This window comes from Prionailurus bengalensis, chromosome A1 (genome assembly GCF_016509475.1).
Source record: "Prionailurus bengalensis isolate Pbe53 chromosome A1, Fcat_Pben_1.1_paternal_pri, whole genome shotgun sequence".
In the NCBI taxonomy this organism is placed as follows: domain Eukaryota; kingdom Metazoa; phylum Chordata; class Mammalia; order Carnivora; family Felidae; genus Prionailurus; species Prionailurus bengalensis.
The window spans coordinates 174,854,169-174,864,351 of record NC_057343.1 but is presented as its reverse complement, the minus strand read 5'-3'; positions in this window follow the sequence as shown (position 1 = coordinate 174,864,351).

The window sequence follows — 10,183 nt, the reverse complement described above, 5'->3', positions numbered from 1 at the left end:
TAATGAGTTGTGGGTCTTTCTGTTTAAGAGAGATGTGGTAGATATTTTCTGTGTTCATGAAGGAAAGTTTGGGAAACCATGGGGGTGGGAACAGGATATTGCATTGCTGAGAGGCAAGGGAGAATCAAAGAGAAGCAAGGAGTTAAAATAAATCAGTAATGCATTCCAGTGAAAAGAGGCAACTTAGTGTGGATAGGTAGGAGGGGCAGATAGATATGGGTTCAAATTTGGCCTTTTGTGGCTTCAAACAAGTTCGTTAGTTTCCCCCAACTGTAAATGAAGTTAACACTGTCTATCTTGGAATGGGTTTGTAGATTAAATCAAATATATATGAAGGGCCCAACACAGGTGTCATTGTTCCCTTTCTCCATGGCAGTATGTTTTGAAGGAATGTTTTTTTGCAGTTGTAACTGTCAGTTTCATAAGGGATGTCACATCTCCTGCTAGAACAGATCTACGTCCTTGCGAATGAGTCCCTAAAGAAGAGTCACCTTTGATCTGACAAAGTCTGGACTATTATTGGAGCTCCCCTCCTAAGGTATTGTTGCTTGTATTCTCATTTCTTTCTTTCTTTCTTTTTTTTTTTTTAATTTTCTTTTTGAGTAAACTTCACACCCAACTTGGGGCTTGAACCTACAACCCCAAGATTGAGAGCTGCACACTCTACCAACTTAGCCAGCCAGACACCCTTGTATTTTAATTTCTGAGAGGAAATTTTAGGTTCAATTATTTGCCATTTTCTTCCCCACTGTCTGACTTCATGCAAAGAACTTATTCCTGTGAGCTACGAATTCTTGTTACCTTCAGAATCTGCCCTGTTGCTTATCCAAAGATGCGTGGCTTCCATTTTATTTTTAATGTACCTCTGAACTAGAACGTCTTCTGCTCAGTCTAGTAAGTCTGCAAGAAGAGTTTGTTCACCTTAGGTCAATCCACTTTTAAAAATGAACACTTCACGATTGTGAAGCTTATGTATAAAATTTTTGCCATCAATGAACAGAGTAAAGGAAGATTAGAACTTTGATGCCAGATACACCTGGTTCGAAATCCTGGCCGTGGCCATGATTTTGGCCAAGTAACCTCAACTCTCTAGGCTTCAGTTTGATCATCTGTAAAAAGGGGGTAGGTTGTAGCCCTGCAGTCATGATTAAGTGAATTGCTACTGCAGAGTTAACCTGGCATACAATTGGTGTTTGGTAAGTAATAGCTCCTATTACTGTTTTCAAAACAGTCTGTAGCTTTGCCCACTGCTAACCATTCACCCTAGATAAAGGGAGGAGAGGTTAAAGCGGAGGGGTTAAGTTGAAGCTTTGCCTATGGTCAGTCAGGTAATGCCTGACACTTTTCCTTGCCATGCTTCTGGTGTTGCAGTTGTAACTCCATGTGCTTTTACCCCAGGGGAGCCTCCAGCCCTCAAAGTCTTTTCCTCATGACTTCGGGTCCTGCCAACACAGTGCTGAGCCTATCCTCCCTCTCCCAATCCTACTCCTCCCCTCTTCTGTCTGCCCTTCTTGGTAACTCTTGGAATCATGCCCCAAACTCCCGGGTTTCTTTAAGCTGAAACCTGATTTTCCCTTGAAGACACCACTTCAAACAACCCTTAAGCAAATACTGCTCGTTTTCTCTTGAATCTTTGAACCAGGATATGGATCTCTATTTCTCTTCTGCCACTCTGATGCACTGTCTTCCAGGACAATGCTCCCAAAGCATGGGCCACCTGCTTGGGCTACTTTTTCCTGTTCTGGTTGCTACTGGACATTCCCCCAGATGTTGACAACTGATACTTTTCCTCTCCACCAGCAACCTGGGTGACTCTTATATCTACGTATGTGGATTCTCTAAGGTTCTGGTCCTATTGCTCATGATTTGACTTGTGTAGTCGCTGAATGTAGTAGAGGCTTTGAGTCCAATCTGGATTTGAAACGGCTGCTTGCTGACTGACTGATTCAGGGCATTTCCTCATCTATAAACATCATGGTGGTGCATCCTTGCAAAGTTCAGGTGCTGCTTAAATGGCCTGATAACCTGTGAAGTGCCTGGTGGTGGAAGATGAATGCTTGGTAATTGCTTTCTTTGCTCCTGTCCCTCCCAGCTGTGCTGTGCTTTGAGCATGGCTTCACTTTGAACTGTTTCACCCTCAGGACCTCAAAACTAAACCCTTTCTGACCACAGCCTTTAGTGCTCCCACTCCGCTATCTCTACTCTGCCATCAAGGCCTTTCTGTCCCTCTCCACTCCTCCCAGTTCTCCCTGCTAGAATTCTGTTGGCTTTTTACCCCCTCTCTATGACAGTCCAGTGCTGTCACAATTAACAGTGAAACTGAACCATTTGGTTTCTCTCCTCTTGTTCCTTAAGCTGCAGAATCCTGGCATATACCACAGTAAACTGAGGAGCCCTGGGTATTGATGCCCACTCCTGTGATCCAGCCCTAGGAAACTCCCCACGCATTTCTACTGCATAGGCATTGTTCCACTGTGTCCTCTTTCTCAATCCAAGCCCACCTGCATCTTCCTCACTCACAGCCCATTACAAAACAGCCTACTTCCTGAGAAAATTGAGATCTTGTCACAGAACTTCATCATCTTCCTTTTTCACCCCAAAATTGCTCTGTGATGTTAACTGCTTCCTTTTTCCCTTCTGTCTTGTGGGTGTATTTTCTTTTGAAGGAGATATAATTTACATACAGTAAAATGCCCAAATCTTAAATCCACAGCTTGATAAAATGTTGCCTATGTGTACACCAAAAACGAGATGCAGGATGTTTAATTACCTCAGAAAGTTCTCGTGTGTCTTCCCAGTCTGTAGCGTCTCTGAGATAACCACTACTCTGACTTCTTTCACCATCGAAGTTTTGTTTGTTCTTAAACTCATATAAATGGGCTCGCTGTGTGTGTGTGATTTTATAAATTGTTTTCTTTATTCAGGTATTCCTATTCATGATAAACTTTAGGAAGTGCAAATAAACAATAAAACTTCACAATACCACATTGTCCGGAGGTATCTACTGTTACTATTCCAGTGTATGTCTTCCCAGACTTTGCATATAAAAAAATTTTTTTCTACAAAAATGGGATGGCATTGTAAATATTGTATTCTCTCCATTTCATATCTTATCTGTATATTTTTAATGACTATGCATCATTTCACTGAATGGATGTACCATAAACTGATCAAAATCCTCTTACGACATTTTAGGTTGTTTTTTGTTTTGGTTTGGTTTTTTTGTTTGTTTTGCTTTTCTTTAAAAAAAAATTTTTTAACGTTTATTTATTTTTGAGAAAGAGACAGAGCATGAAGGGGGGGGGGCAGGGTGCAGAGAGAGAGGGAGATGCAGAATCCGAACAGGCTCCAGGCTCTGAGCGGTCAGCACAGAACCTGACGCAGGGCTTGAACTCCCGGACCATGAGATCATGACCTGAGCCGAAGTCGGACGCTTAACCAACCGAGCCACCCAGGCACCCCTGTTTTGCTTTTCTAAGTACAGACTGATAAACATCATCCCTGTAGCTAAGTGTACACACCCATGCTTGTTTTCTCAGGGAAGAAGAATCCCAGAAGTGAAGTTACTGAATCAAAGGTTGGAAATTTTACTTTTTTAAATGATTGTGTGATTTCCAAATTATCGTCCAGAAAAGTTATTTATACTCCTGCCAGCAGTGTGAGCTCAGTCTCTGATTTGTGTCATCATTGCCAGAACCTTTACAACTATCTTCTTTTCATTCGCTTGAATCTCTCTTCATGTTCCATCTAAAAATGTTTGGCATCTCCTCCCTTGCAAAACCTTAATCTTACCTTACCCACAGGTCCCAGTCCTATCTCCTTTCCTGCCAAGATAGCTTGCACAACCAGCCTCCACTTCCTTAACCTCCTGTTGATTGAACTTCCATCCCCACTGACCATCTCTTACAGTCAACTGCAGCCTCCTAATTGCCATGTTCATTGGTGTCTTACAAGATCTTTGTAAATAGAAAAGTTCCCCACCTGGTACCTGGGGGTCAGATTATGAGAATTAGGTTAGGGAATCATACTTTATCTTGAGGGCCATTGAGGGGCTTTAAGCAAGGGAGACACATCAGATTTGGGTTTCAGAAAGCTGATTCTGTCACTGTGGGGAGATTGGATGGGATGGGGCAAGACTAAGAGGTGATATGATGGAGTCTTGGATTAGGAATGGTGTGGGGATAGAGAAGCGTTAATGATCAGAATGAGAAGTATGTAGAAGGCACAATAACCAAGGAGGGCCTGAAGGCTGATTAGATACGGAGGGTGATGGAGTGTCCAGATTTCTGACAACGGCATTTTAGGAACAAAACAGTCCCTGGTGACCTTCACAGGTGCTATTTCAGTAGAGTAGTGTCAGAAGGCAGAAGTAATGAATGGGAAATGAAGTGGAAAGATGGAATGTAGGCAGCTCTCATGAAATTTGTCAGTGGAAGGTATTGGAGGAAATAGGACAAGCCAGAGAAGCATTATGAATGAGGAAAGGTTATTTAACACAGGAGAGACTTCATTATGTGTAAGTGTTAAAAGCAGTGAGATTTTAGAGAAAAATGTTGAAGGTGCATAGAGAAAGGATAACAGAGAAAGATGTCCCTGGGATGGTGGAAAGGTTGGCCTTAAGAGGAAGGATGGGAGCAGAAAGTGCATTTGTAGATTTGAAGGCAGAAGTTGAAAATGTCCACATGTGACGGTAACTCTTTGTCAGATTGTGGGGAGATGGTGGGGTCAGAGGTCTAAGAAGACTTTTGATTTGAAAGAGCTGTTTTAAAGAGTGCAGACTAGAATATAGGAAGACTTAGGTGGTTTTCTGGGAAAACAGAGAGTCCATATGAGATTGACACCAGAATATACAGTGGGAGTAGATATGAAAAGCCAGGACCTGTCGCCAGTCTATTTTCTTCACTGCTGCCAGTTTTCTTTCTGAAAACAGAGGGCACATGCAGGCATTCAGAATCTCTCTGCACCCCCTTTGTCCCAGATGAAAGTCCAGCTCTTCAGCCTAGAAGTTGGGGACTTCAACTCTGGGGCCTCTTTACAGCTTTGTTTTTCTGTTCCCCTGCATGGTCATACTAATTAACCACACAGATCTCTTGATTGTTCCCTAAACACACCAATGCACTTCCTGCCTAAAGCTGTACTAACACAACTAACACTCAAGATAAATGGTTTAGAAGATAAGCTGTCAATTTCTCAAACTCCTCTGATTGCCAGCCTACCAAGTGCCTATGCCATGTGATTCTGGTCTTCCAGAATCATATTTATAACACTCTGGCTTATTATAACACAGGTGCTGGCATGGCAAGGAGTGTAGATATAAATCAATTTAGACACATAGAAACTGCACACTCCTGGATCTTCTCACATAGCTCTTTTGGTGCCTATATTAGAGATCTTTACTTGCAGGTAACAAACAGGAAACCCACTGTAGCTAATTTAAGGGGGGAAAAAAACCCAAAAAAACTGATGTGTTGAAAGACTATGTGGTAGGTCCAAGAATTGAAAGCCAAATCTTAGAAAGGGTGAGGTCTAGGTTTCAGAAAGGGTGGCTTGGTGGAAAGGTGTTGTTAGAAGTAGAGGACATCCACGGGATGTTGGGACTTCCACCTTTGGGATGGAGAAACATAATTGGCAAGTAGATTGGGTAAAGCCTTTTCTTTTGAAAAATTGCAGAAAAGCATAAAGAAGAAAATAACCCTTATTCGTAGTCCCATCACCCAAAATTATTAAGATTAATATTTTGGCATAGTTGCTTCCAGCTTTCCCCCCTGGATATACTTGGGTTAAAATCACATAAAATGTTTATACATTTGCTAAAATAAATCCATTCACCCTCAGCAGATGTGGTTAATTTCTGGCTGAGCAACCTGCCATTGTGTTGAGCACTGAACAGCAGTGAGCCCTCTGTTGTTAGGAGGGCTTTCCCAGCATGCACTTCTCTGTCAGAGACTTTATCTGAGGTTGAAATAACAGCGGAGGCTGACAGGTTTGCCCCAGCTTGTCAGAACTGTGGAGGCCAGGGTGGTGGTGGTTCAAAGTATCACCGTGCAGAAAAATAATTGGAAATGGGAGAGATAACAGTTAATTCACTATGCTGGACACTGGAAAGAGAGGGCAAGGCCTGTGTAATCATCTGGGCCCTGGGACTGGGGTCAACTTCCCATATGCTTTCCCTCCAAGCAGCTCATTTTTTCACTTATTCAATCACCTGTTCAGATAACCCTCACTGATGCCTACTGTGTCCTTGCCCTTTTGCTAGGATCTGGGCATTTGGCGTATGTGATGACTTTTGGTCTAGTGAAGCAGAGACATGGGCAGCCAACCAGATTGATTGTAACAGGTGAGGCATATGGGGAAAGCTGTCTGCGTGGTGTGCTGAGGAAGCAGAGTAGAAGTGTGTTCTTCTCTGACTTGAGGGAGGGATCTGGGGAAGCTCACTTGAGGATGGGACATTCAAACTGGGCTTTGGAAAAGGAGCATGCTTACCAGGAGGAGAGGAGTTCAAGCATTTGAGACAACATAGTGTGGCTCAAGGGCAAGGGCTGCAGGGGGAGATGGACCTGGGCTTGATCCCAACTCTCTGGAATCTCTGGAAAGTCCTCTCCCCTATCTGAGTCTCAGGTTCTTCAGCAGGAACTATGAGGGAAGTAATAACAGTTTTACAGTAAAGAAATCAGAAGAAGGATCCCATGAGGGGTAACTCGGCAGCATGGTGGGCACTTAATGAAATGTGAATAGTCTTCTAAGCAGAGGAAACAGCATGCACAACACAGGGGTGAAAATGGCATGTTGGGTAAACCATGAGAACCTGGGGGTAGCTAGAAGGAAGGAGGGACACGCAGAGGCTGATGAGAGTGAGATTAGATTGGGATAATGGTTCTACTGCTTCCAACCCGTGTCATAGGGAAGCTGGAGAAGACAGGTGAGAGGAGGGAAAGACAAACATGGAACCTCAACGTCTTTGTCATCACCCATCTTCCAGTGAAATGACAAAGGAGGTTTATCTTCAGGGCTGAAATCAGTCTGACGTCAGTCTCCCCGTTCATAAAACAAAAACCCAAGACTCTTCTGCGGCTGTCATTCCCAAGAACCCGTGTGAGGGACAGAGGGCTTCCATCTCCTGTTGCATCCAGGAAATTGTAAGGTGGCAGGGGAAAACAGGCTGAAGGAGGCCTCTGTTAGGATTTTTCAGAAGTGGGTTCTCTGACTTGGAGAATGCAGAGTGGAAAGACTACCAGGCTATCCTGATTCTCCCACTTGGGCCTGGGACTTAGACTGGGGCCTCTCTGAGCCACAGCTTCTTCATATGGAAACCAAAGATAATATATACCTCAACTCGGAGCTGAGGAACAAATGAAACACTGTGGTTTATAAGGCCCTCTGGGACCTGGCCCCTGCCCTTCTCTTCAACTTCATCTCCTCAGCTTCATCCTGTGTTCTTGCCCAAACTGCTTCCTGCCTCTGAGCTTCTGCACATTCTGTTCCCTCCTTCTGGAAAGCTTTTCTCCTGACTAGCTCCTGTTCATCATTCAGGTCTCATCTCAACATCACCTCCCCTGGGAGACCACCCCTATGTCAGGGTGCCCCTGCCCCTGTATTCTTCATGACCCTTGTGATAATTTGAATTTAAAATTTTAAAATAATTTTTGTGAGAGAATGAGAGAGAGACAGAGTGCAAGCAGGGGAGGGGCAGAGAGGGAGACACAGAAACTGAAGCAGGCTCCAGGCTCTGAGCTGTCCGCACAGAGCCCAGTGTGGAGCTTGAAGTCATGAACTGCAAGATCATGACCTAACCTGAAATCAGACACTTAATTGACTGAGCCACCCAGGTGCCCCTAATTTGAAGTTATTGTTTACTTGTATATTGTCTAGCTCTCCTTCTGGAATGCCAGCTTCCTGGAGGCAGGAACTTGGTCTCATTCACTGGAGTTCCCAGTCATTGCCTAGAACAGTTTGTGGCTTTGGGCAGAAACACTCAGCCAGTTTTGTTGAATGACTTTATTTAGCACAAACAAGATGGGAAGCACCATACAAGGTGCTGAGGACTCTGTGGCAGTTAAACTTCCCTTATACAGTATCTAGGCTGTTACCCACTCTGTGCCCAGAGAAGGACATTTTTCCCATCAGTATACAGGCTGAGCTCAAAGGATTCTGAGGTACTGAGGCCAAGGCCAAAGTGGTGAGAAAGCATCTGGTCCTGGAGCTCCACCTTCTTCCCTCCAAGGACTTGTGGCATGTACCCCTTGGAGGGATGTTGCCAGTTTTACCAACTATTATTAAAGTAAAGATGCATTTTACTGCCAATTCATTCACTCTTCAAAGAATGGCTACAATGGGCCAGGCATAGCTGTAGTTGCTGGCAGGCAGAGCTTTTGATACAAGGGAGGAAACCAGAATGACCTCCTACTACCCTACTGCCCCGCCACCTGCTGCCACACCTTCAAATAACAAAACTCTAACCCAAAGAGGATAGGATTTTTAAAAATATTTTATGTATTTGTTCTTTAAGCTCTACGCCCAACATGGGGCTTGAACTCACAACCCTGAAATCATGAGTCGAATGCTCTACCAACTGAACCAACCAGGTGCTCCAAGACGATAGGATTTGTAATTTTTTAAATTTCTTTTTTGTTTGAGTATAATGTTACATTAGTTTCAGGTGTACAACTTAGTGATTTGACAAGTTTATACATTATGCTATGTTCACTACAAATGTAGCTACCACTTGTTCCATTACATTGTTATTACAGTATCATGCACTGTATTCTGTATGCTGTGCCTGTTATTTCTGTGACTTATTCATTGCCTAACTGGAAGACTGTATCTCCCTCTCCCCTTTACCCATTTTGCTGACCCCCCCCCCACCCGCCTCCTCCTATGGCAACCATCAATTTGTTCTCTGTATTTATAGGTCTGCTTTTTAATAATTTTTAATACATTTTTTTAGATTATATTTATGAGCGGAATCCTATGGTATTTGTCTTTCTCAGTCTGACTTATTTCACTCAGTCTGATACCCTCTAGGTCCATCCATATTGTTTTCCACGGTGGCTGTACCAGTTTACATTCCCACCAACAGTTCCTTTTTCTCCACATTCTTGCCAACACTAGTTTCTTGTCATTTTGATTTTAGCCTTTCTAACTGGTGTAAGGTGATACTTCATTGTAGTTTTGATTCGCATTTCCTTGATGATTAGTGATGTTAAGCATCTTTTCATGTGTTTGTTGGTCATCTGTAGGTCGTCTTTGGAAAAATGTCTATTCAGGTCCTCTGCCCATTTTTTACTCAGTTTTGTTGTTGCTGTTGTGATGAGTTGTATAAGTTGTTTATATATTTTAGATATTAACCCCTTATCAGATATATCATTTGTAAATATCTTCTCCCATTCAGTAGGTTGTCTTTTTATTTTGTTGATGGTTTCCTTTGCTGGACAAAAGCTTTTTATTTTGATGTGGTCTCAATAGTTTATTTTTGCTTTGGTTTCCCTTGCCTCAGGAGACATCTAAAAAACTGTTGCTATGGCTGATGTCAGAAAAATTACTGCCTGTTTCCTCTTCTAGCTTTTTATGGTTTTAGGTTTCTTTTGTTTTATGTATTTAAAAAAAAACTTTTTTTAATGTTTATTTTTGAGAGGGAGAGAGAGACAGAGACAGAGAGAGCATGGGGGTGGGGGGTGGGGGGGAGGGTCAGAAAAAGACGGAGACACAGAATCTGGAACAGGCTCCAGGCTCTGAGCTGTCAGCAAAAAGCCTGATGTGGGTCTTGAACCTACAAGCTGTGAGATCATGATCTGAGTCAAAGTCAGACACTCAACCAACTGAGCCACCCAGGTGTCCCTGTGGTTTTAGGTTTCATATTTAGTTCTTGAATCCATTTCAAGTTTATTTTTGTACATGGTGTTAGAAAGTGGTCTAACATCATTCTTTTGCATGTAGCTGTCCAGTTTGTCCATTTATTAAAGAGACTGTCTTTTCCCTATTGTATGTTCTTGCCTCCTTTGTCATAGATTAATTGACTATATAATTGTGGGTTTATTTCTGGGGTCTTCTGTTCCACTGAGAAAAATATGTGTCTATTTTTGTGCCAGCACTATACTGTTTTCATTACTACAGCTTTGTACTATATCTTGAAATCTGGACTTGTGATATCTCCAGCTTTGTTCTTCCTTCTCAAGATTGCTTTGGC